This window comes from Eupeodes corollae, chromosome 2, assembly GCF_945859685.1.
Source record: "Eupeodes corollae chromosome 2, idEupCoro1.1, whole genome shotgun sequence".
NCBI lineage: Eukaryota > Metazoa > Arthropoda > Insecta > Diptera > Syrphidae > Eupeodes > Eupeodes corollae.
Window position 1 is genome coordinate 25,204,749 of NC_079148.1, and position 27,964 is coordinate 25,232,712.

General features: G+C 29.3%; 1 protein-coding gene across 1 annotated transcript in view; it reads left to right on the forward strand.

Moving 5' to 3' along the window:
• Positions 1 to 1,370: 1,370 nt before the first annotated feature.
• The window catches only part of LOC129947391 (sex peptide receptor), a 138,952-nt gene continuing 112,358 nt past the window's right edge, over positions 1,371 to 27,964 (forward strand). Inside the window, exons 1-2 of the mRNA XM_056057925.1 lie at positions 1,371 to 1,659; positions 1,720 to 1,781. The gene's annotated coding sequence lies outside the window, so the exon portion shown is untranslated. The remainder of the gene's footprint in view (positions 1,660 to 1,719; positions 1,782 to 27,964) is intronic.

Genomic DNA, 27,964 nt, shown 5'->3' on the forward strand with positions numbered 1-27,964 from the left:
GTCTGCGTTACGTTAGGCTTGCTTCGAGGTTGCTTTGAATGACATTTCTATTATTTCATCCCTCCAAAGAGCAAATATATTGTTTGTTGACATTTTTTTACTGCTGATGAGCTGTCAGACAAAGCAAATGTTCAGAAAATTGAACTAGAGCTTCCGTTTGGAGTCCCATTACGTTACATTACATTCTTTTTCTTACGATTGTCAAACAAAACGTGAGGTCGAAGCTACATTGTGATAGCATGCATTGAATTCCTATGGCTGAACTCGTAAACGTCAGGCGAAGCCGAAGCTGAAGCGTGTATGTGATTCAGCCATTATACTCTGATTCTCATTTAGATTTTCAAATTTTGCTTTACAGACGACAGTGACAATTTTCAACTAACTTACTTATTATTTTTATTCTATAAATCAAGCTTGTAATATAATTTAGCTAAAAGTGAAAAAAAAAACATTTGAAAGACTTAAATAATCTTAACACCTACACAACTTTTCAAACAGATAAAGGGCCCCTTTCCCCAAATTCTCTCTCTCGCCTTACTCTATGACCTCGAAAGAATATTTTGTGCCACCACCACTGGCAGGCCAGCCAGCCAGTAAGTTCCGTTTTTGGTCCACTAATGCCTTCTGTCCTCTGATTTATTATTGACACGAATCCTTATTTCCGTCCCATTACGAGGGGATGATTTCTGATTTCACTCAATCAGCAACAAGGGAAATAAAGATTTCAGGTGTTAAGTTTAATGTAAATGTATTTATTTGTACAACAAATGGTCGATTCCAGGTGTTGTCATACCCGTCCTCGTCATGTCTCGTAGGTATATGGAAGCTGGACACTTCAGCACCAGATTTTCTGTATTTTTTTGTTGTTGTTTTGATGATGGTGCCTTAATGTGTGTTTACCTTTGACCTATACGTAATGACCGGAGGTAAAAGAGCAATTTTGTCTATATATTTTTATTTACACAAGGTTCAATTTCAGAGGGGTCTATATTTGAACAAATAGATGAGCTGTTAACATAAAATAAGGAGGAGCAGGTGTGGTAAAGTCTTCACAGAGGTCATATATAAAAGTGTGTTTTTATTTTTAAGGAAAGTGAAGAAAGATACTATTTTTTTGTAATATAATTGGCATAATTTTGTCATTTAACACTGCATAAGAAGTTATATGAAAGTTCACTGAAGACGACAGGTTTATCACATCGCAAACAAATCCTGTGTCTAGACCGTGCAAAAATGTAATCTCGTTATACAGAAAAATAAAAATTGCATATTGAAATCATTTGCGAAAAAATCGGCTTAAACTTTTTGTAATCATTATGATTTTACTTGACAGTAACTTTGCCTTGTTTTTTTCTATTTTTGTTTTTATTTCATTAAAATAAATGTTCCTGAACTGTCTTATTGAAGAAAGAAAATCTCATACATATTATTCGGATTAAAAGCTTCAAAGAGATTTGAGAATTTCAGAACAATTTTTTTTTATTAAATAAGGGTGTAGCTTCTTCATACAATACTCTTGATAGGGATTTTGGTGTCTTCTTTTGAGGATACGAAGATGCATAAAAAAGATTTTAAATAATTAATTGTGTGGGAAGATTTAATTTTAATGAAAATTTCATAACATTATCTTAAGTAGGATAATTGGATTATTTTATAAAGGTATTAAAAATTATTTACAATATTTGTTCTGATTAAATATTTGTTTATATTCCTTTTCAGATGCAGCAAAGAATATCGTAGTTTGAAACAAGACTCACTTGAACCATTTTAAGAATCTCCAAGTAAGAACAATTTATTTGATAGTATACAAATTGAGAATTATAATTTTTGGCCAGTTTATATATTTAAGGTTTCTGTTTTTTTAATTGTGCAATAAAAAATCTTTTATTTCTTAAAAAGTTGTCACATCAAACGACAAATTTGTTTGGGAAACTTGATTCATACATATTTCTGAGAATACTCTTTGATCTTAGAATATAATTTCGAAAAATATATATAATGGTAATATTAATTAATAGTGATATATGAATTCGTAGAAACATCCATTTCGTTAATTTAATTTTTAAACTATTTTTACCAACTTCAATGAATTTAACGTGAACTTTAAGAAGAACATGACTGATCTGCTATTAACTAGTAAGTTCTTACCTCTTGATCTTTTATGTTGTCTCTTGAATAAAGTCTTGGGTTTCCTTAGAAATTTAAGCCATTTTACACAAGCTTACAAAAGAACTTTTTAACTTTTAATAGGAAGTTATTGTAATTGATCCGATTTTTCGAATTGCAAATTTTACATTTCTTAACATTTCAAGGTCCCTTGAGTCTAAAATTAAAATACTTTTAGGGATATGTCTGTGAGTGAGTGTATTTCGTCGGTTATTTTTTGCCATAGCAGTTTAATCAACTTTTGGTTAACCCTAAATATCTCAAGAATCAATAAGGTTAGCGACTTGAATGAAATTTTGCATGTTATAGAGTGACGTGATACAAAACCAACATAATTTTTAATTAAAATCAAATAATGGTTTTTTCTAAATCATAAAAACTGACAAAATAATAACTGTCACCTCGTATATTTTGCAAACAAAAAACAAGAAATAATCTTATGCAAAGAAGAATAACGTTTTTGACATGTGGCAAAATGTTTATAAAAATTAAAATCTACAAAAATCTAGTGAATAATTGGAAAATCCAATCTGAAGTAAAAGCTTCAAAGAACTGCTTCTTCAATTAGTAAACATTAGGTTTGGAATACAAATTTAGTTAAGAAAAATATATTTTGAAAAATATTGTAGATAATTTTCAGTTATTTTTTTAAAATAATTCAACTAAAAATTTTTAAACAAAACATGAAAACCTACAAACCTTTTTAGCAAGCTTAATCGACCACGGAGTTAAAACTTAACAGTGTGGATAGCATCCCAGGGATGGAATCGGCTAAGGTGATTGTTGATAAATGGCAATCAAAATGATCGAATTTGATCTTACGACATTCGAAAAAAAGCAAGAAAAGTAAGAATTTTATTCAAAATCAGCCAATTTGAAACTTTTATTTAGATATTTTATAAGAATCAATTTAAAATTTCACCAAAGCAAGAACGAATTTTGAAAATTTGAATCTGAAATTGTTCAATCGAATTGAATTGAGTTGAATCATCTTACTCAGACGGAATGAAAATGATAGTCAATTTGCCAATCAAAAAATTGATAGTCAACAATCGCCTTAGCCGTTTCCACCCCAGCTTTTTGGGTTTTAAGTTTTCTCAAGAACTAAATTAAAATTATTGTTTCCAGAATATTTCCGTTGATTTTTTTATGACCAAACGTTTACTGTTGCATAATTGCTTTGTGTTCAAATTTCGCAATAACCGAACATCAATTTTCACTATTTTTTGTAGATTTTAGTTTTTTATGAAAAACTGACTGCTAGATTTTTAAAAAAAAAAATTATTGAATGTTGAAAACAATATTTTTTATAAAATAAAATTAATTTGAAGCCTATGCCTTAAATTTTTGAAAAAAATATTTGAGTCGAAAATCATTTTTTAATAATTTTTTTTCAAGTTTAATTTTTTTTTTAAACCATCAATTCTATTTTTCTCAAAATTTTACTAAATGTTAAATTCAATATTTCTCATGAGAAAAAATTTATTAAACTCCCATATTTGAAGGTTTTGAAAAGATATTTGAGTCGAAAATCAATTATTACCAACTTTGAATAATATTCTTTTTTTAGGTTTTTATTTTATTTAAAATTTTTATTAAAAATTGTCAATTCGATTTTTCTCAAAATCTTACCTGATATCAAAAACGTTATTCTTCGTTGCATAAAATTGTTTTGGAGATGAAATCATATTTCAGTCGTAAAAAAATTTATAGGTGATATATTTTTTGTTCAGCTTTTTTGATTTGAAAAAAAAACCATTGATTGGATTTGTTTCTAAAAATATATTTGTTTGGTATCACGGTACAATATATAATATAAAATTTAATTTAAGCCTCTAGCGTTTTTGGTTCATAAGATATTTAGGGTTAACCAAAATGTTTACCTTTTTTTAAACTGCTACGGTAAAAGAACACCCACGCAATTTTCTTGAGAGCCCTTTCTGCATCTTTCTGCCTTATTATCTGTAAAACAAAATTTATTTGAAGTCCATATCTCAACTGGTTCTTGGGCTATGGCCGACAAAAAAAACGAACGTACGTATGCACGCACGCACAGACATCTTTCTAAAAATCTTTTATTTCGACTCTATAGGGACCTTGATACGTCGAGAAATGTATATATTTTTTTTGGGAAGTTAAAAATGGTTTCCGACCCCAGTTTTATGAAAACAAGGAATTTTCTATTTCACACTTAATTTTGTTATTACCTTTTTTGTCATACAATTTGTGTTGAAATATCGACAGATAGGCACCAACTCGAGCCTCTTTTTAATCAAGTTCTTAACAAATTTTGACCGATGTCGATAAAATCAAAATTAAATTGAACGTTTAACAGAACAGGTCTGATCTGCTTTAGAGTCTTTTTTAAATAGTAGGTTCTTATATATGGATCTTTTTTGTTGCTCTATAAATAATTGAGGATATAATATAAAAGGTATTTTAAAACTGTGTCAAGATATACATATGTGTTAAAATATTGGATCATTTATCTTTCAAATTAAATGTTATTTAGTTATGTGCTTTAAACTACACGAATACTGTCGAAACTATTTCTAAACCATTGAACAAATTCTGTCGATCAGTATTCTTTACCTTTATACGGCTTGGGAAAGTAAGTCCTATAACTTGGTCCTTTTGACTTCAAAGATCAGAGATAACTATAAATCTATGTTTTTTGATAGCCAGATTCTAAATCAGTTGGAATTGATTCTTAATAAATATCAAATTAACATTTAACCAACAAATTTATCATGCATAGTTTTGATATTTATTGTATCAATTAAAAATCACTTGATTTCTTAATAATATCGTCCATTAATTGACAGTTGACAGTTGCCATGTGCGTGCATGATTCTGGGATTGATATCTTATAAAAGCTACAATTTCTTGAGCATGAAAGTTAAGAATGATTGGCTTCTATATGAACCTGTGTTTCATAAAAAACACTAGAATTTCCCAAAAATACCAACATAAAAATATACAAAATTATATGCCAAAAATTCTAGTTTTTAACTAAGTATTATGCTATCAAACAACAATCATGCGTTTAGTGTAAAGTATTTAGCTCTTTGGCTATTAGCTGCAGGGAGTCATAGTTACCAAAACCTCATGCAAATTGATATTTTAGGATTCTGCAAAATTCCAATTAAAAAACTAAAACTAAATAAAAGGTTTATGTTTCCAATTCAACTCCACAAATATTATATTAGGTGTTTTATTCATAGAAAACAACAAACTACGACTAACAGCCCACCACAAATGATTGAGTATTTTATATAAACTATAGTGTTTTGTATACAAATTTATGTTCCATAAACTTAAGAGTAAATGTAAAAATATAAAAAATGAATTTATTTTGATCGTATACATAACAAAATTCCAAGAACGAAATCTATAAATTTAAATAATTTCTTAGAAATAAATCACAAAAATAATTTTGTTTCATGTATCAACTAACACATTTTTTATTTTGTCTCTATTTTTTTTATTTTTTAATAAACGAAACTAATAAAAAACTACTTTTATTGAAACAATTTTAAAATATTATTCAAAATTTTGTGTAGGCGAGCACATTGATGTAACTAATTTTTAAACCACGCTTCTACAAAATTCCTAAAACAAATTTTGAAAGTTCAGTCTATATATTTCCAATGTATTTTAAACCTACACACAAAGAAAACTTTTTTGGTGAAAATTAACGTTGATTTGTACTTGTTTTTTGTTTGTGAAACCAAAACAAAGAAACTCAATTCAAAGTAACGTAATATATTCTAACTTCTATCATTCTAATCTTTTTTCCTTAAAAGTTTATTATACTCGTAGAAGAGTCTGAATATATTCAAAGATCAACAATCGGCTTCTTTGTTACAGTTTTAAATTTCTATTAAACTTTTTTGATTAAATATAACAAAAAAGACGAAAAGACAAAAAAAAAAGGTTTCACATACGCCCCAATATCCTCAACCATTATCAAAAAAGTTCATTGTTCCTACTTCTTAAAGGATAAATTTCAACATTTAAATTCTTCAAATAAATTCTTAGGAAAATGTAAATTGAGTAAAAAATTCAATGACATACGTAAACCTAATGCAAATAGAATATTTTATATATATATTCTGCAAATATACCCACGAAGCATAAATACGTTACCACATAGAAATAGATCAATCGATTCTTTTTGTTGGTTGTAGAAATTTAATTGTTCAAAAACCCACACAAAACTTTATTGGGCTATAAAACTCTTACAAAATAAAAAAAAACAAGAAAGAAAATCTCCATCACATCTTCACGCCCATCTAGCTAAAAAATCAAGGAGGAAAAATATTAAAGCCTGCCGATGATGATTTGCGTCTTTGCCTTCTTAGAGAAAATATTTCTTTGAGTTAAGAATGCACACGAAATTCTTTTAAAACATTTTTGGGTTCTTGAACCCTATATATGAATCTATGTATGTGATTTTCTATCAAAAGTATTCCTTTATAATTTAAGAGGATGAATAAGGTATTCAACTGCAAGCCAAGCGATGAATGTGAAGATAAGCCGATTACATATATGTAAAGGAATTTAAAATATAAAACGAATATTTAAGCGATGTGAAGTACAAAGACATTTCACTTTCTTATACAAAATATTAAGGAAATGTCAATTATATGTCCGTTCTTGAGAGATGCCTGAACATTTTTAGATTTTCAGAAAAATGTTAAAAATCCTTGTGAAAAAACTTTTTACTCTTAGGTTGCCAATAGAAACCAATTTTTTTAAATTTAATAACTAAAGCAAATTTAATGAGTAATGTCTCAATATTAAGTAAACATTTTGTTTTTTTTTTTGTCAATTAAATTCAAGGAAGACATTTTTTGCTAAAGCCTAGTACGCTGCTGATGCGAAACGAAAATTCCCATACAAAAATGTCATGACGAAATCACAAATGAATAATTTCGCTCTGCTTTTCTCAACATTTTTAGATCTTCAGAAAAATGTTAAAAATCCTTGTGAAAAAACTTTTTACTCTTAGGTTGCCAATAGAAGCCAATTTTTTTAAATTTAATAACTAAAGCAAATTTAATGAGTAATGTCTCAATATTAAGTAAACATTTTGTTTTTTTTTTGTCAATTAAATTCAAGGAAGACATTTTTTGCTAAAGCCTAGTACGCTGCTGATGCGAAACGAAAATTCCCATACAAAAATGTCATGACGAAATCACAAATGAATAATTTCGCTCTGCTTTTCGTTTTTCAGTACGCTGCTGAACAATGTGTCATTTTAGTGGATAGTTGTACTAGATTTCTTAGTACAATTCTCCACACTTTTTGTTGTCAATTTAATTGCCCGGCATATTAATTGCTTGCGAAATTTTGACCTCTATTTTTTTTATTAACAAAAATAATTGTTTACTCGTGAACTTCGGTGTTTTGACTTTGGTTTATACTTGATTTAAAATTTAAAATAAAATGGATTTGTCTAATGTGTTCCAACATTACATTTCTGAATCGGAAACTCAGGATGTTGAAGATGTTATTGGTGATGTGCAAGAAGTAATGAAGACGAGCAATGAATTTTAACTCCCAAAAAATAAACCGGAGAAAAAAAATTGATTTCTCTTCGGATAAAAAAAGAAACTGGGTACGTTGGTCAAAGCCAGTGAAGCTATTTGAAAGTTGGAACACAGCCTTCACAAAAATAATTCAGCCGTTGCGAGGCTCTGAAGTACTGCTCAACAAAATGTTGATAAATAGAATTATTTTTCATTTTGCTTACCAGCAGCTGACTGTCAGAACTTGTCAATTGTTTTTGATAGCTGACAGAACTCTCCACAAATATTTTTCCGTTGTGGTTTTCGTTTTCATTTTGCTCTGCACTTGGAGACCGGTGAAAAAATTCGTTTCACTTTAGCTGCGTACAATGCTTAACATTAAACTTTCATCTTATTGAAATTGAAATATACCTATATCCTTTTTTAGCGAAGAAATCCTCCTTACCAATTGGCAAAACATATGTTAAACTTAAGATAGAAAATTATTGTAATTGATCCGATTTGTCAAATTGAAAATTTTGACATTTCTCTACGTTTCAAGGTCCCTAGAGAATAAAATTTTTTTAGAAAGATGTCTGTGCGTGCGTGTGTAAGTACGTTCGTACGTCCGTACGTTCGCGAGGTTTTTTCCATAGCTCAAGAACCAGAAGAGATATCGATTTCAAAAAAGAGGCTGGGATGCGACCCACACTGATAACTTCCCATCCCGTCTGTCGATTTGTTTTGCTTAAAAGTTTGTCTATATGTACTCGTATCAATTTTTACCAAATTTGTGAAGCCAATATTTTTAAGTTTTGAAAAGCTATTTGAGTCGAAAATCAATTTTTACCAACTTTTATAAATTTTTTCTTAGGTTTTTACTTTTTGTAAAAAAACTGTCAATTCGATTTTTTTCAAACTTTAATTGAATGTTGACAACAAGATTTTTTGAAAGATAAAAGTAAATTAAAGCCAATATATCAAAGTTTTGAAAAGATATTTGAGTCGAAAATCAATTTTTACCAACTTTTATAAATTTTTTCTTAGGTTTTTACTTTTTGTAAAAAAAATGTCAATTCGATTTTTTCAAACTTTAACTGAATGTTGACAACAAGATTTTTTGAAAGATAAAAGTAAATTGAAGCCAATATCTCAAAGTTTTGAAAAGATATTTGAGTCGAAAATCAATTTTTACCAACTTTTATACATTTTTTGTTTAGGTTTTTATTTTTTGTAAAAAAACTGTCAATTAGATTCTTCTCAAAATTTTATCAGATGATGTCAAAAACATTATTCTTCATTGCACAAAATAGTTTTAGAGATAAAATCATTTTTCAGTCGTAAAATTTTGGAGGTGACAAATTTTTTTTTTTCAGTTTTATTGATTTATAAAAAAAAACCGTTAAATGGATTTTTTTTCAAAAAATATACCTGTTTGGTATCACGTTACTATATATTATATACAATTTAATTCAAGTCTCTAGCGTTTTTGGGTTCGTAAGATATTTAAGGTTAATCAAAATGTTCACCTTTTTTCAAACTGCTATGGTAAAAAAGCCACCCACGCAATTTTCTTGAGAGCCCTTTCTGCATCTTTCTGCCTTATTATCTGTATACAAAAATTTATTTGAAGTCGATATCTCTTTTGGTTCTTGAGCTATGGACGACGAAAAAAAAGTCGCGAACGTACGGACGTACAGACGTACGGACGTACGGACGTACAAACGTACGTTCACACGCACGCACAGACATCTTTCTAAAAATCTTTTATTTTGACTCTATTGACCTTGAAACGTCGAGAAATGTCAAAATTTTCAGTTTGACAAATCGGACCTATTACAATAACTTCGTATGGGAAGTTAGTATAAGCTTAAGACCAAAATTGGTCTCTCTTTTTTTTTTATAGTTATAAAGCCTTAATTCAAAACAATTTATTTTACTATTTAGCCATAGGTGACAGAAATCATCATCATCATCGGCTCAATAACCGGGATCCGGCCCTGGTCTCATTTAACAAATCTCTCCATTTATCCCGATCGTTAGCCGATTCGATTTGAAGACTAACTCAAATTCATGCTTCTTGATTTAGCTCTTAGATTAGATAAATTGCTTTATTCAATTTAAAAGTAATACAAATGACAAACCTTTCAATTTTACTAAACTAAATCTTGTTAACGCATTTTAAAACTTCGTACAATTATACAAATTTTAAAGAAAAAAAAAACTTATTTAGAAATTAATTATCAAAAAATAATAATGATGATTATAACATAAAAGAACATGGGCTAGGTTTAGTGTGAACAAAATTAAAAGAAACTCTGTGACTAGCAGCTTCCTTGCAAAAAGCGGTCAGAATCTTCCATCCTTCCTTCCATTTAAAACTCTTATTATTCTTTCCAAGGTCATTGTCGTGCAGTCAAAGAAGACGTTTCTGAACTCCGTCAAGATAGGGCATACTGCTACGAAATGGAATACGTCCCTGTGTGGCTTAAAATTAAAATTCAGTAACTCTCCTCTAGCTTCAAATATTCTTGATATGTCGAAAATACATTTTTCATCCCGAAAATAGTTCAGTTCATTTAAGTAATAGTTAAGTCTTCAGTAATATTGTCTGCAGAGTGATAATTGTTCTTTGTCATTAAACTCCTCTCTCAGTTTTTTGTCAAGATTCCTTATGAAGATGTTCAAATTTTCTTTCTAATCTTCCATATTGTTGACATAATCATTAAGTTGTAGATTGAATCTTCTTGCTATATAAGTTACCAGTTTTTATAGAACACAAATTTTGAAGAGATTGTATGTGTTACAAACTGTTTTGATAAATGATTTTCTGGATGAGATGCAGCCCTTAAAACATAATTGAAGTGAAGCTTCAGAAATAAATATTGGAGAAATTCCCGTTTCTAATGAAAGCATATAATTTGGGGAACTAAATAGAAGTTCAAGCTCTCTTTTCAGAAAAAATCGTAGTAAGTCTAAACTCCAAACTTGAGCGACATAAAACAAAACTGATTTTAGAAGTTGCCTCGAACAGTTTATACTTCGTACTTAAACTGAGTTTATTGTTACTCATACAGGTCTTATACGTGCTATTAAGTGCTGTTTTTGGCAATTGAAGCTTGTTATAAAGATGGCTATTCATATTTAAGTTTGAGATTCCTAACCCAATCTCACAATATTTTTCAATGTCTAAAATCATATGAATTAGTCGTTGGGGGCTGTCCGATAACATTGATTGTTTGACCAACTGTTCTTCTAGATTTTATGCCGCCACCTGTTCGAATTAGATGAAATAAACGTGTACAGCTTGTTTGTTTCTTCCGATGATATTGATGTCGTCTGCGTAGGTCAGTATCTGGCTGGACGATGCTCACGGGTTGTTATCTCTAACGCCAGTTTGACGAGGTCGCAGGCCAAACCATCATTTTGTCGAAGTCCAGTGCGGTTATTGATTCGTCCCGATATCAATCCGTCTTTTTAAACTTCGCTTGTTATATTGGTAATGGTCAACCTACATAGTCGTGCCAATTTATTTGAGATGCTGAATTCTCTCATGGTTTTGCAAAGTTCTATCCTGGCTATGCTTTCGTAGGTGGCCTTAAGGTCTATAAACAGATGAGTGTGAGTATTGAATTCTAGACATTTTTCCATTAGCTGCCTAAGGGTAAAAAGCTGACATCAATATAATGGATTAAGTATGGCTCGTAAAGTTTCAACTTAATTGTTGGTTTGCAAACAAACATTGTTCATATCCTTACAAATATTTTTAATTTTTAATTTTTTTTTCTGAAGTATCTTGATTTAAAATTCATTATACATTTTCTGTATATTTTGTCCATTTTTCAAGCGTTGTCTTACCCTTGCTGAATTTGTACAAATCATTAAAAAAATACAATCGAAATTCCAACTCTGGTGTTACACATACGATTTAATATAAAATTTGAACTCTCCGAGATTTAAATCTTCGTCATGGCATCAGTTTTAGCATGAATTTTATATTTTAGGATCTAAAGCTACAAATTAAATAGACAGACATTGGTTTTGGTGTTAAACTCGAGAGAGTTGATTTCATTCACTAAACGTTCGCTGGAAGAGTTTACTGCAGTTCCTTTTATCAAGGTAGAAAAATATGTCTCTGTGAAATGCCGATTTTTGTCCTTAATCGATTCTAAGAAACTTAACATATTTGACGAGCCTCACACGTGCTGTTATAATAATCTTTTCTGTTTTTGTCACCATTTTCATGCACGTGTACTGTTTCCGTAATGAAAGATTCTCAATAGATTTTTTTTGGCTTAACTGTTCAAGAAATTGCTTGATTGCTTTTTAATGAACCGGAGCTAAATGACATCTGTACTCATTTTTATTCCCTCTAAAACGATAATAAATCCATATGTGGGAAACTTGGGCGTATACGCACTTTTTTATTTCATCGATTTTGCTTTCTTTTTCCTTCGTTTGCCCTGATTTTCATGTAAAACCACCAACATGAAAGAACAGAGGAAAATGTCCTTAGGCATTTAGTTATGAGATTGTTATTTATATGTTTGTTCATTTACAGCTTAAAAGAATTGTGATTTCACGAACTTTTGTAGAAATTTCGAGAAAGGATTTATTTGTTTTAAATTTTTCTACGATCTTAACCATGAGCTTATATTTGAAAAATAAATTAAATTAACCCTTAAAAATATTAAAATCACACCAGAATCAATTTGATTTATTTACATTTTTAAAACCTAGTAATCTACATAGGTATTCATAAGCTTCTATTCAAATGTTTTTACTTTCTGAATATCTAAAGAGTCGTAAATTAAAAAATAAGAAGAAAAACTCTACTCTTTGGGATTAAAACGTACGTGACCGTAACAAAATTCATAATCAAAATATATATTCATCCGGCACTTTTGTTTTATATTGTGGCAATTTTACGAGTCTAGACTAAGGACCTGGTTTGGTTTTCTTATTTTGCATCTATAAATCCATAAAGTAAACACTTTTAAAGATTCATTGTTTTCATAAACCCTTTCATAAATCAAATTTATTTCAACTTTTATTTATTCAAAAGAAGTCAAGAATATGTTTCATTTACTCAATCAAAATTCATACAAACAAAATAACAAATTTTAAATATTTATACTCATACACATTTACCTTGGAAACAAAATAATATTTTGTAAAAAAAAGTCAACATAAAAGAGCAATATTATTTTATATAAAAAAAACAATATCATTTAATGTGACATATCAAAAGCATAATGTTGTTATATTATGTAAAACAAAAGAACTAAATTATTTAAAAATGAAAAAACAAAAATTATTCAGAACAAGTAATGTGTTTCATTTTTGTTTTACTTTTTCAAGCATAAATGATTGATGAAGAATGTAGCTTGAAAAAACACACATTTTCATAAATGTTTTTTTATAGTCCTGATGGTGTGCATGGGACTTTTTGGCTATGTCCATAAAGGTCATAGGGGTCTTTTTTCCTTAAAGCAAATTTCATCAAAATTTCATTCCGCAGACAATTAAGCCGTGCAAGGGTTATGATTTTTTAACTTTAAAATGTAACTCGTTTTACATGTGAGTGTCAAAAGATCGAAAACTGAAAAAACACAAAGTGGCTGGTTGAAAATTGATTTTAAAATGATTTTATTTAAAAATGGAGAGTCAATACATCAAAAATTTATATTGGACATTTTCACTCAATGTTTATTTAATTAAGGTGTTGATAGTCTATTATTTTTGTCCTTCCTATAGGTCCTACGAACTAAGACCTGGTATTCTCCTAAATTTGTAAAGTATTGCTCTAATTGCACAGCTCAGTTTTTTTTACCGAAAGCCTGCAATGTCGATAGATCATTTTTTAGGAAGTCAGGCTAACTTACTTATTTCATACATGCCAATATTATGCCATTCTTAAAACACATTTCAAATAGATAACCACAACTATTAAAATTATAAATCATAAGCTCCCGGAGGAGGTCTTTCCCCACTTTGAATAAGTTCACTTAATGTCTCTAAAAATTAATTTTTGGCTTCCCTAAAGTAATTCTTGTCACGAAAAAGTCCTTTGTAAATAAGCAATTCGGGTTGGGCGTACAAATTAAGGTCCTTTTTATTCCTGCAATTACTCGAATTTCACACTGGGGAATGTTTGTAAGTTTCTCTAGTTATTGCTCACGATCCAATCCACTTACACTTAAAACTCACAGTAATGATGTCTCTATAGAAATAAAAATACTTTGTACGAAACTTAAATGACAAAGTTTAATAATAAGACAAACACGCGAAGGAAGTAGCACCTTTTTATAGCTCAATTAAATTGTAAAATCCATAGAAACCTAAATACAATACTTTCTTCTTTCCCTCGAAGAAAATTAAATTAACTTTTAAACATAATTTTCTATGGGAATTTGAAAGAATATTTCAAATCTAAAAGGATATGCCCAAAAGCAAAATGGAAGGATTGAAATGTGATTGATTGAATTGCTAAATATACCTAAACAAATATAATATAGAAATTCGTATTTCACAGTTATTGGAAAATTTTTCAGTTGACAAAACTTTTCTTATAGGATTTTGTAAAGATGATAGTTACAAAAATTTACATTTACTGTGTATACTATGTCATTTTATGTTTCATGTTATTTTGTAAAAGAACATTTAGGAGAAGGATTGAAATATTTACATTTTTGTATATATGCAATACAAAGTGTAAGCCTTTTCCTCTTTTACGAGCATACGAACGTCATGAACATGATCAATGATTGCCTTCGAATAAAGTGTTTCTTTATTAAATCCCAGGCGATTACTATTTGGCAGAAACAGCAATAAACATTTTGTTTAACAGGAATACAAACCATCCAACCAACCAAAGACGCAATGATGATGCTAGCTGCAGGCACATAAGAAGAGATGTACATAAATACGTATATGTATGTGTAAACATTTAGAAAACCTATAAATTTAGTTTTGGTCTTTCTTATTTGGTTACGTACGTAGCAAGTTGTAGTCAAAGAAAGATTTGAAATCAAGTGTCAGGAGATCTTAAAGTTGTACTCTTTATTTTATCAGTCTATTTTTTGACGTTAAGTCTTTTTCATTCAAAAACTTTTGATGTCCTAAAATAATGCCAACACATTAAAAATTTCATATCACGTAAAATGTCTCTATGGGCCCATAAACTTTTTCAAAAAAAAAATTCCACAGATAAGCCCAAAATAACTTTCATATTGGCCAAATCAATTTTAAAATATCATAAATATAATTGACATGTCGTCTAAATGTCATGTGATTCACCATTTGGGCATTCTGCATTTTTGTTTATTTTAGGCACTACGATATTTATATTTTAAGTAAACATGTGTCAGATCAGCCAAAAACACGGAACTTCAAGAAAGGGCATGACATTTATGAATTTGGGCATTACGACATTGAAAGTTGGTTTGTGAAAAATGACATTTAATTTTTGATTTATTACATTTTTTAGTGATATTATTTACGACGTTTCTCTTTTTTGTGTTCTTTTATGATTTGGGTTACACGTCTTTGGGTGATAAGACATAAGAAACTATAGAAAACACAATTACAAAACAATGTCATAAAGCCCAACACAAATTTATAATTAAAAAGATGCTGGGATGCACCCACACTGATAACTTTTCATCCCGTCTATTTGTCGATTTGTATTGCTTAAAAGTTTGTAGGTTTTCGTGTTGGGTTAAAAAAGTTTTTACTTGATTTATTCTTACAAAATTATAAAATTATTATCAATATTTTCCATGTAAAAAAAAATGTAGTTTGAAAATCTAATTTTGTTAAATAATTTTTTATTTTAGTAGCATTTCTTAAATTTGTATAAATAGATGAATGCAATTAATTTTAGAGATATCAAGAAACGAACATCAATTTTTACCAAATTTGCGTACTATATTTTGTAGAAGACAATATTTTTCATTTTTAAAAAGCTATTTGAGTCGAAAGTTAATTTTTACCAAGTTCTAGTATTGTTTTTTTGTCAGGTTTTTATATTATGTAAGAAAACTGTCAATTCGATTTTTCTCAAAATTCTACTGAATGTTGACAACAATATTTTTAAAAGATAAAAGTAGTTTAAAGCCAATATATCAAAGTTTTGAAAAGATATTTGAGTCGAAAATCAATTTAATTTTTGTAAAAAAACTGTCAATTCGTTTTTTCTCAAAATTTTTACGAATGTTGAAAACAATATTTCTTATAAGATGAAATAAGTTTGAGCCAAAATCTCAAGTTTTTGTAAAGTAATTTGAGTCGAAAATCAATTTTTACCAACTTTGAGTAATGTTTTATTAGGTTTTTATTTTTTATAAAAAACCTGTCAATTTGATTTTGCACAAAATTCTACCAGGTGTTAAAAATATTATTTTTGTTGCAAAAAATTGTTTAGGAGATAAAAAAACTGTTAATTAGATTTTTTTTTCAAAAACTCTACTTGTTTGGTATCACGTTACAATATTCAATTTAATTTAAGTCTCTAGCGTTTTTTGGTTCTTAAGATATTTAGAGTTAACCAAAATGTGTATTGTTTTTTTAAACTGCCATGGTAAAAAAAAAACCAACCACTCAGTTTTTTTGAGAGCCCTTTCTGCATCTTTCTGCGTTATTATTTATATAACAAAATTTATTTGGAGTCGATATCTCTTCTGGTTCTTGAGCTATGGACGACGAAAAAAACGTCGAGAACGTATGGACGTACGAATGTACGTTCACACGCACACACATACATCTTTCTAAAAAACTTTTATTTCGACTCTAGGGGCCTTTAAATATCGAGAAATGTCAAAATTTTCAATTTGAAAAATCGGACCCATTACAATAATTTCCTATGGGAAGTTAAAAATTCTTTTGGCCAACATGACAACGAAATATTTGGGCACTCTTTTAATTGTGACGTTGGACCAATTTCGGGCTCCATAAAATTTGCCGATGGGATGTTTATGGGTTTGGGCGAAAAGACCTAATGCCTGTTTTTTTACTTTCTTAGACTTTCACATTATTTTAATTTTAACTTTTAGTTTCATTTGTTTAAAACAAACTTTTTTAAAAGACTGAACTCAAATATATAAAAATTTACAATGGATTTTGATTCTAACAACTGTCAACTTTCAAATTTGTTTTTTTTTGAAATTGGTACTTTCCTATCATCGTACCAAATTTTCCTCAGGCTAATGCGTGAAATGTAAAGCTGTTCAAATCTAGTGCGAATAATAATGCAGATATTTAGTCTCACAATTTCGGCTACAGCACTCATATGTCTGGTTGAAGAGACTATGACTGTTGTCTATTGCTTACTTTTTGCACAAAATGTTCGAGCTAAGGCATTAATTGCTTCCTTTGAGCCAAATCTCTTTTTTAAGTTTAAACAGATATCGACTCATTCCTTTCCCCAAAAGTATTATACTAAAATTCTGTCATGATCTCGAGCGGAAAACTGCTGTCAGTGTCAAAATAACCTACGATTCAAAACGATTCACTATCAGATGTATTTTTCATTCAAAACATGAGTTTGACTCCAAATAAGCCTTTGATCTAAAGATTTTATACAAACTTCCTTCCTGTTTCTTTCTGAAAAATTTCAAGAGGAAATGAAACTGTTTATATTTCATTCAGACAAAAATCCCTTTGTATATTTGGTGTGTATGGGACTGTGGGTGAATAGGTCGAGGTTGGTCGATTCTTTGCTGGTGCTTCTTCTATATTTTTGATATACATATACATGACATCTTCCCTCAATAGAAATTGTAATTTAAAAAAAAAATAGGTTTTGTCGATATCTTTTTGTAAGAAAAGAAAAAAAAAACAACAACTAATATCTTTTCCAGAATATTTAGAATTCTTCAAATGGAAAAGCCAGGAACACTGATCTCAATGGTTATTCAGAATAGAAAATACCTTTCCATGAAATGGTTTTAGTTCTTTTGAAAATAATATTATCATGGCAGTCAATAACATGAATGTAGCTATTACTTTGAAAAAAGTTTATTTTCAATGACAAAACAAAACTTCCTTCTAAGAATTACTATGGCTGAACACAATATACAGTAAAACACACATTACATAGCTTGTTGTAATTGAAGAAATACTAAAGTAAAAGGTACATTAAGGAACATGTAAATCACACATATTTGAATGTACAATTTTCCTTTGGTTTCTTTTTGTTAATATTATAGGAGAATAAATTGCGTAGGTACGTTTAACATAGCAGTTTATGTGTTATTGAAAATTTTAAAACTTTTTGGAAACCCCAAATGGCCCGAGTATACCACACAAATTTGTCTAGCTGAATTTTAGCAAGTTCTTCAATAAAAATTGTGTACTATTCGTTCCTATTGGTAACTGGTAACTTTTTCGAGAGTTAGGTACCACCTACCGGAACTTAATTTAAAAGTATTTGATTTTGTTTAAAGAGGAGGTGATACTGAAAGTATATCAAACAACATTTATTTGAGTATAAGAGAAAAACTTTTATTTTGTGTGTTGTATATCATACCCTGCCCAGTTTGAAATTAACAGTCCCTAGTTGTACCTTTAAAATGTCTACACCTATACGAGTACTAAGTGAAACTCAAATAAAGGAGAAAATTCCAATTTCATCAACTTAGTAACTTATGAAAAGAAAGAAGGTATAGGAAGGCAACTTTATGTTATTCATTTCAACGCCTAAAGGTATTTTATTTGAAACTATCATGTTTACAAACTTAAACCAACATTTTTGGACCATATGTCAACATGAAAGTTTAACTTTTCATATACTATATTATGAACATTTACAATTCCTAAACATACAGTACAATATTTACCACAAAACAAGTTTTGTTGAAGGAAGCCCAAACTTGGATGCAAATATTCAACTTCGAGTGGTTTTGATGATTTTCCATTGAATTTCTATAACTTGGTATTTCTTTGAAATTAATTAATTTTAGTGGCTTTCTTTTCAAAACTTGACAGAAGTGTGTGTTAGTGGTAAAACCCACTTAACTTAATTTGGTAGGAAGCTTGAATATAGAAAAAGTAAATTTCGAAAACTATAATGAGTCCAAAACGAATAAGTAAAGTTTTTTGAGGATAATATTCTCCTTAAAAATTATCAACTAATATTTTTTTAGTAAGTAACAGTAATTGACACATAACGAACTTTGATCTTAAATTTGAGCTGTTTTGTTTTGAGAATTTTGAGACGTCAAATTACTGTGCACTAGTAATCGTTTTTGGAAAGACTTTAATTTATACAACTGGCTGTTAGATTTTCTTAAAAGAAATTTTACGGAAATGCAAAAATATTTTTTCAATCTTTCCCTGTTCTCAAGATATTTCAGTCGAAACATTTTGTTAAACATTTTAGACAACTTTTAATTTGATTTTAAAAATATTCTTCATAGTATAATATTATTCAAAATATTCGAGCTGAAAAGTTTTTTTAAAATTCATATTAATTGTGTTTGACGTCATAATATGTTTAATATATTTGTTTTTGAAATCGATTTCATTACACAAGTTAAAGGTATTCCAATCCACTTTACCAAAGTGTTTGGATGGCCTTAATTTCGACTTCAAAACTAATGAATATTTTACTTTTTAAAATTCGAAAAACACGGGGTATCAAAAGTTGCGTATTGACGAGTAGATTCTGACTATGTACTTACTTTTTGAATCGGACCTAACTTTTGGGCCTCTACCGACGTTTGAAAACATATAAACGCTTGAAAACACTTAAAAACATATAATATCACATTTTGAATTCGCCATTGAAATTAAAAGAAGGTATTTTTATTCTGGATTCAATTTTGTTCCTTATGAGTCCATCTCTTGATTTTGCTCCTATCACAGATTTAAGGCATCTTTCGACATTTTGTGTATCACATGGGAAATCCGGAATTTTGAGATCTTCTTGTTTTACTAACAGTGAAAACTTTTCCACTGACAAATTTTTTAAAACAGGTGGGGAAGTTATTTCACATTCATTCCAAAAACTTTTATCGGTATAATCTGAAGCGTAAAATTTTATATTTGGTGGTTAAAATTCGGTTCGATATATTCTTTCGTCTGGCCTTAAAGACCCGTTTTAGAGCAAGTTCTCTGACATAAATCCTTTTGTCGAAGAGCTAAAGGTTCTCGTGGTGCGCATACAAATTATTTATTTCAATGACAGCATAGATGATAAGTTTAAAATTTTGCGGTAACCATCTTGCGAAAAATATTAAATCAAATATGTGATTGGCTCCATCTATTAATAAAGCTTTGTTTTTAACAGAAAACCAAACTGGTACTTTGACTATGTATTCCACAAGCACTTTCAGATTCTCAGATGAAGTACTGGAAACCACATAGGGTCTAAGTATTCTATTAGCCGTTGTGACCCACCTTAAATGTGCCATTTTCCCAGGTTGTCGATTTGCTAATCGGGGAGAGCAGTAACCCGATTTGATAGCTTGACACATTTCAAAGAGATATTTTTGTTCTTAACTCAAATGATCTACGATTTCTTGGTCAATATCAGGTACATTGCCAACAACAGGTGAAAACTGAAGATTTTTGGTGTTTTAACAATCATTTAGTGCCTTACCAATCGGGCCAGAATACTCACGAGGTCCTGAAGTAGATCCATTTAAGTTGGTGGAAAGATGTCTTTATTATCAAATGTCAAACAATTTTGTACTTGAAATATTGATAAAGTCTTGCAATTTGCTGTTATAGCTTACATTTTTTTCGAATAAGGATATCTTTTATGAGTCTGAATATCGAAAACAATATTTTCTGTGAAATAAAATAAGCCAATATTTTTAATTTTTGAAAAGCTATTTAAGTCGAAAAATTTTTTTTATCAACATTTGTTAAATTTTCATAGGCTTTTAATTTTTTGTACAAAAACTGTAAATTCTATTTTTTTTTTCAAAATTTGACTGAATGTTGACAACAATATTTTTTGAAGCTTAAAGTAAATTAAAGCCAATACCTCAAAGTTTTTAAAAGATATTTGAGTCGAAAATCAATTTTTATCAACTTTTATAGGAGTGAAACCCTTATTAACTTAAATTAATTTGAAAAAAATTTCCTAACAATACATTTAAGAAAATATTAAAAAGCATTCGCCATTTTTATCGCGATTTTCTACTGTTTGGTTCGGTAAAAGCTTTTTTAAGCCTTTTATGATTCAATATCTTTTATTTGATGTATGTGCATTACAATAGGTGTAAATCAAAAACTAATTTAAAAAATACAATCAACTCTCGTTAATTAAATCAAGTCAAGATTATAGCACCACTTCAACTTCGGATGCTATTTTTTAATTTATAACTTATCATTAAATTGTAAAAATTCGCTAATTTTTATCGCGCTCCCCAGCTGTCTAGTTGGTTGCAAACTTATTTTTTGTATATTTTTTGTAAGTATAATTTCGATATATTTTATTGGCTTACGTCTATTACCAAAAAATTTGCGTATATACCGCGTATATCTAGAGAACACAGCAAGCTACACGTCTGTCATACATATTTACATACTCGAACTCAGGAAGTCAAGAGCATTCGAGTGCGACCAAGTTAACCAAGTGGTTTCCCAGACGTCCAAAAAACACACATTTTATTCAGTACTTATTCACAATTAGGAAGTCGAGGTGTTCCGGATGATACCAATTTGAAGTGGTTTCCTAAAAGTCTAAAAAAAACTCTTTTTCGGCGACCCCGGCACGATAAATGCGACCACATACACGTCTGTCGAAACTATATTTGAGATAACCTTTCCGTAGGCGGCAAGATGCCATGCGTTTGAATTGGTTTTTCTTACTATTTTAATTTTCGGAAACGAAAGAAGAAAAAATGTGGCCAACTGGATTCCTTTCACGCCAAAAATAAGCCCTTAGCTCTCGGTGTAAATCAAATCAAAACATCATTTAACGAATGCATTTTTGTTCGAACTTAAAATAATATACATTTTTGAAGAAAAACTAATTTTGCGATATGTTTTTAAAATATAAAATATTATTACTATTTAAAAAAAAAAAACATTTTCGATAGGAACAGGTTCGTGACTATAATATAACATGTTTCAGCAAAATCGATTAAAATTGAAACTAAAGAAAAATTGATTTATGTACGTCTCTAAATTTGAGGTATAAAATAAACATGAGCTTCGCGTCTCGTTTCTATCGATATTGATTTAATTTGTAATTTTTTTTTTCGCACTCAGTTGTTAAATAAAAATGCACTTTTATTATTTAAATTTTTTAAATAGATTTACGAAATAAATTTAGCTTCAAATGCATTGTTTTTTCCAACACGTTAAATTAGAATTCATCTTAATATTATAAATCTTTTGTTTAAAACAAGGCTTTGATATGTTTTTTTTAAAATAAAAACACACATTTTGTTGGTTAATTTTACTGATAGTTAGTTATAGCTATCAGGTCCATAAGTGCATGATCTGTTTTTTAAAAAGGACCGTGGTAGTAGTAATGGTTAACCCATTAAAAATGTTATCAAAATCGATGTAGTAACCTAACTTGTATGGTTTTGGCCATATCTTTTAAACGTTGTGGTCTATATAGACCACAATTTTCCAACAATTTTCCGATACAACATTTTACTCTCAGTAAAAACTTTTTTAAACTTTATTATCTTATCAAAATTTCTTCATCAAGTAGAAATGAAAAATGCTTTTTACGTGCCTCAGGGGAGTGTCTCTGATATAATTTCGTAATTTAGATAATATTTATTATTTTAAGTGCAACTCTTAGAACTATAACTTAGAACAATTGGTATAAAAGTTACGTTACTTTACAATCTGAAGTCCTTAATTGTATCACTTACATACTTTCATGCATATACACATGTATTGTATACATAGGTGTAATCAACTTAAATATCATACAACTTTATCCTTAAGGCGTATTTAAAAATACATTTTATGACACTTAAAATCTTCATTCTACAACAACAATAATAATAAAGGACGTGTGTTGCTTGAGTGAGCAAAACTAAAGAGCCTTTTTAAGTGAAATTTCTCTTTAAATAAATACGTAGGTACATAACTTTTAAAAGTTTTGTTTTAGCAAAATTTTCAAGCCCTGAAGGATTTTTGTTTTACATTTTTTGTATTTTTCAGAATGACACTTAGGCGATAATTTGGTACATTTGTTTGTTAATAAAACGTGACTGGTTTTGAAAGCTTAATGAAGCATGAAAGCTTAAAATGTTCAGTTTATTCTTCCTTTGGACAAAGACAAAATGTATTATTTCTTTACTATTATATTAAAAATGACCGCTATTGATATTGATATCTTTCCTTTTTTATATTTTTCTTTATCTAATTCGTGCTCAGTTTTTTTTTCAAAGCAATAGGAGAAATATTTTCTTCAAAGAATATATATAAGTTTCGCTTAGTCTTAAGCTGTACGTGAGTAATACGTTCAGAGCTGTTTAGCCTGATCCTTTTTAAAGCCATTAGATAATCCAAACATGTGATATAGGGTAGGAGGAGAATTGTATATTGTTGTTTAGCTCCACATCTGCTTCCTTATTATGGGGCTGTTACTATGGCGAGAAATATTGGATTCTTTCGCAATTTATGTTTAACCGCTTCAACAGTTGTTAAGTACATTACATGTTCAATTTAGACTAAGGAAAAGGTCTATGGATATGTTAAAATTTAGGGTCAGAAGGGACTTTGTTTACTATCGATGTACATTTAGGGTTAGAGGATAAGAAAATAGATTTCAGCTAGCCTCAAAGCTTACTAAATGGAGCAGTCAAAACAACCAGCTAAAAGTAGGTATATCTCCTATTAAATCAAAGGGGTTTATACTTCAATAATATGTCAGTTAGATCCTTAATCCTTTGATTTAATCTTAAACTTTATGAAGCTTATATTAGATTTTTAATTAAAGTATTCTTGTGTTTTTGATGTGGGTATAGTATGTGAAGTCTCAAGACATTTGACATTTTTATTCTATCTCTTTTACATATATAATTAAGGATAAGCTTATAACACATTAGAGACATAAGACAAAAGGACCATGATATAAATTATATTGTGTCGAATCGAGGCATCATCCATCGCTTATTTTCTTCGACAAAAATTAATTACCAGAAATTCAATGTTCAAGTTAATATACATAATAAGATTATGATAAATAAGGTCAACACATCATCTGTTGGATTCTCTCGAAGGATATATAAAATGGCTTCAAATTTTTGACGCAGGAGAATAAAAAACAACATAGAAGGATAAACTGATGAAGCGTTCTTTTTTTTCTCCTATGTGTCATGTATGAAATTTTGTCCTTGTGGAAAATTTAATTAATTTTAAATAAATTAAATGTATGTTTGAAAAAAGTCTTAAGTTGGAGTCATTATTATGCAAGACTGTAGAAGGTATTTTGATTAATTTTCAAATGTATTTAGCACTCTAAATGGAGAAATCGATTTTAGTAATATGTTAAAAATAATCATTTTGTTTCTTACGTCAAACTAAATTTATCATGTGTAATGTGTACCTATCCTTTTAATATCACATCGAATCACGTTCCGTATATGTTTAAACTTATTTTGAAAATGAAATATTTGTAGGTATTAAATTATATACTAATATTAACTTTATTTAATATTTAATTTAAAAGAAAAGCAGTGGGAATTTTATTGAATGGAGAAGTCCTCGAAGAATGCTCTGTGTCCTTTCGTCTTGGAGTATGTTTAGAGACTCTAGTGCAAGGAGATTCACTTGAATTTTAATATACAGCATATTTGAATGCCATTCAGAAAAGAGGAAATTCCGTGCATGTTACAAAGGGAATAGAAGCAAAGAAGTGGATATCCTTTAACACTATGCATTTATTGAAAAATAATCCAAGGACAGTCTTTGGTTCAGGAATATTTAGAAGAGAATTGTATATCCATTGGAACTCGAATTTATGTTTATAAAATTTTTTTCACAATCACTATTTCCATAGCATTTTTTTTTGTTTAACTTTTTTCAATTACTCAAAATGATTTTAATAACTTTTCGCATTTCTAAGATGACTCATATTCTTATATTCTAACACCTTGAAAACTTGCCTTGCTCTTCAGTATTTTTCTTGCCTAAATATCCCACCAACCAAAACCGCTAGAGACTTGCATTAAATTGTATATAATACATTGTAATGTGATACCAAACAAATTGATTTTTGGAACAAAATCCAACTAACGGTTTATAAATCAAAAAAAAATTGTCACCTCGAAAATTTTACGAATACAAAATGATCTAATATCCAAAACAATTTTCTGCTACGAAAAATACAATGTTTAAAATCTGGTAACATTTTGAAAAAAAAACTGAATTGACAGTTTTGTTTTATAAAATATAAGCACCTAAAAAAAACATTACTTAAAGTTGGTTAAAATTGAATTTCGACTCAAATATCTTTTCAAAACTTTGAGATATTGGCTTTAAACTACTTTTATCTTTAAAAAAAATATTATTGTCAATATTCAGTAAAGTTTTGAGAAAAATCTAATCGACAGGTTTTGTACAAAAAATTGAAACCTAACAAAAAAAACAATACTTAAACTTGGTAAAATTTACTTTCGACTCAAATCGCTTATCAATTTTTTTTTTTCATTTCACAGCCGGTTTTTTTCATTAAAAAATAAAATCTACAAGAAATAGTACGCAAATTTGGTAAAAATCGATGTTCGGTTCCTGATACGTCTGAAATTAATTTCATTCATCCAATTTGTAAAATTTAATAAATGCTTCTAAAGTTGGTAAAAATTTGTTTTCGACTTAAAAACTATTTAACAAAACTAGATTTTTAAACTAAACTATTTCTTTATATACAAAAAATATTGTTGGTAATTTTAATATTTTTAAGAATATTTTAAAACGGACACCTAGAAACTTTTAAGCAAGACAAATCTACAGACGGGATGGGAAGTTATCAGTGTGGGTCGCATCGCTGTCTCTTTTTGGATTTTAATATTGGACTATATCGATGTATACTTTACATCTATGGACAAAAGGCCAAACTACTAAGAAAAGTCGGACAGCATTCAAGCAGGCAGGAAGGACTGCAACGCTCATATTTGACGGACCAAATCTATACATGACCAGCAACTACGGACAATTATACTGCATTTTCTTAGCTCTTTAGAGAAAGCTAATTTCTTTGCTAAGTATTTCGCTGCCAATTCAAATATCAAAAATGCGTGCTTTCGGTTTAAATGACTCTCCCGTTCTTGTTCGGTTAATACAAGTTGTATTGGATGGATTCAAGTCTAAAAGCCACAACACAACAAATGCTGGTGTGCCCCAGGGCTCTTTTCACTCAAACACTCCTTCTTATTTTTATTAATGATCTCCAGTCTACAACTTCTAATCCAATACAATGTGCTGATGATAGTACTCTTAGCTTTCCACAATCGTTTACAGATTCACATACATCTTCTTCGGATGTGGAAATACAACGACAAAATATAATATTGTGGAGTTTAATGCTTCCAAAGTCAGTTGCATTTCTCCTTTCAACCGTAATACTCGTGCTTCTTCCTCATCAGTGTAACCAGGAACACAACTTCGGCCGTACTGTCAAATACAGATTTTCATTCGTTAGCCGTTATCCGCGAATGTGAAATGCCTGACCACACTCTGTCTTTCTCAGTTATTTCAATAGTCAAAACCAATGTGCACTGACACCTGCTTTCAAATCCTCTTTCCCTTCCCTAATGCTCGCACTGTGTATCTGCATAATAAGGTTAGTAAAATCCCCTTGAGTGTGCTTATTATTAAAAAGAAACACTCTTCTTCTTTATTTCCAAAAAGGCGTCTCCAATTCTGTTTTAAATGTTTGACAAGAAATAATATGTTCTAAAAGAATTTTTGAACCAATGCGTCAAGCCAATTAGTAGTTGAAAAACAATTTCAGAAACGGTTTCAGGTCAAAATAATTTATTGGTCATAATACTGAATGTCAAAATCCTGTATTAAAAAATCCTGTCTCCTACCGATAGTTAAGATAACAGAACTATCAAAAACGCTCTTTGCAAGGATAAAATATTTGAGATTAGAATTTCTCAGATATAGTATTCTGACATACAGTGTTTTTTTTAGAGTATGGTTAAATACAGAATTGAGCACATACAACATTATGCCCAAACAATATCATTCAGAATGTTGATCATACAGAATTCTGAAAAAAAATTGTTTCGAAACGCCAACTCACAACAAAAACATTTTAACAATCTTAAAATAAAATCACAAAGTATAATACTGATTTTAAGAGTCTAAAGAGCAATGAAACCAGATAATTACCTGCAGGTTCCTTAGAGCCTGGAATTGTGAAGCTTTTTCCAAAAAGAAGTTTTATTTTGACTAGCCTACTATTTAAGCTGCTGCATCTGTTAAGGCTAACATCGTTTGATATTTGACCAACAAGAACAATAACTCGTTGGTCAGATGTCATTAGTTCAAAAATGTTTAAAATTTTGTAGTCACACACTTTTGGATCGTCGTGAAGAACTTTTTCAACAATTATAGTGAAATTCGTGCACAAATTTAAGCTGTTGAAATAAAGTAGTGATCAAATCGAAGCATTGCATTGTGTAGATAGACATAATATTGTTGTTGTTGCTCGGTCTGTTGACAAAAACGCACGTTCATCGATTTTTCGTTACGATTAAAAAAAAAAACAGACAACAACTTTAGTAATGTTCTTCTTTAAGTTTACATTTTTCGTTATGAAACCGTTTGTTATTCCAGAGATCAAAAGTAAATCTCAACCTTTTGAAAGGTCTCTTAAATTACTCTCACTTGTTGAGATTTACAAAAATGATCACTTAATAACCAGTTTACTCAATTTTTTTTTTTTCGGTTTCTGAGAGAGAAACTTTTATTTTGACTTTTTTTAGGTTTTGGTTAACCGGTGACCACTTATTGCTGAGAGAAAAAAATAAATCTCATTTGGAGATTTTTAATTTACTTTACCCGTTAGAAGGTTCTTTGTTTAGAATTTCTAAGAAATGTTTATTAAGTCATTTATCAACACCCTTTGAGCAAAGTTTATTAAAAGTGCTTAGTGATAGTGAGTGACTTAAAATGGGGCGAAGGTCAAATTATAATATTAGAAATTATTTTGATTTTAATCAAATAACAGGAAAATCAAAGTGTAATATTTGCAATTTTGATCTAAGTGGGTCACATTTAACAAATTTAAAGAGACATTTAGAACTAAAACACAAAGAATTATTAGATAACGGTATAATTCAAAATAGTGTTCA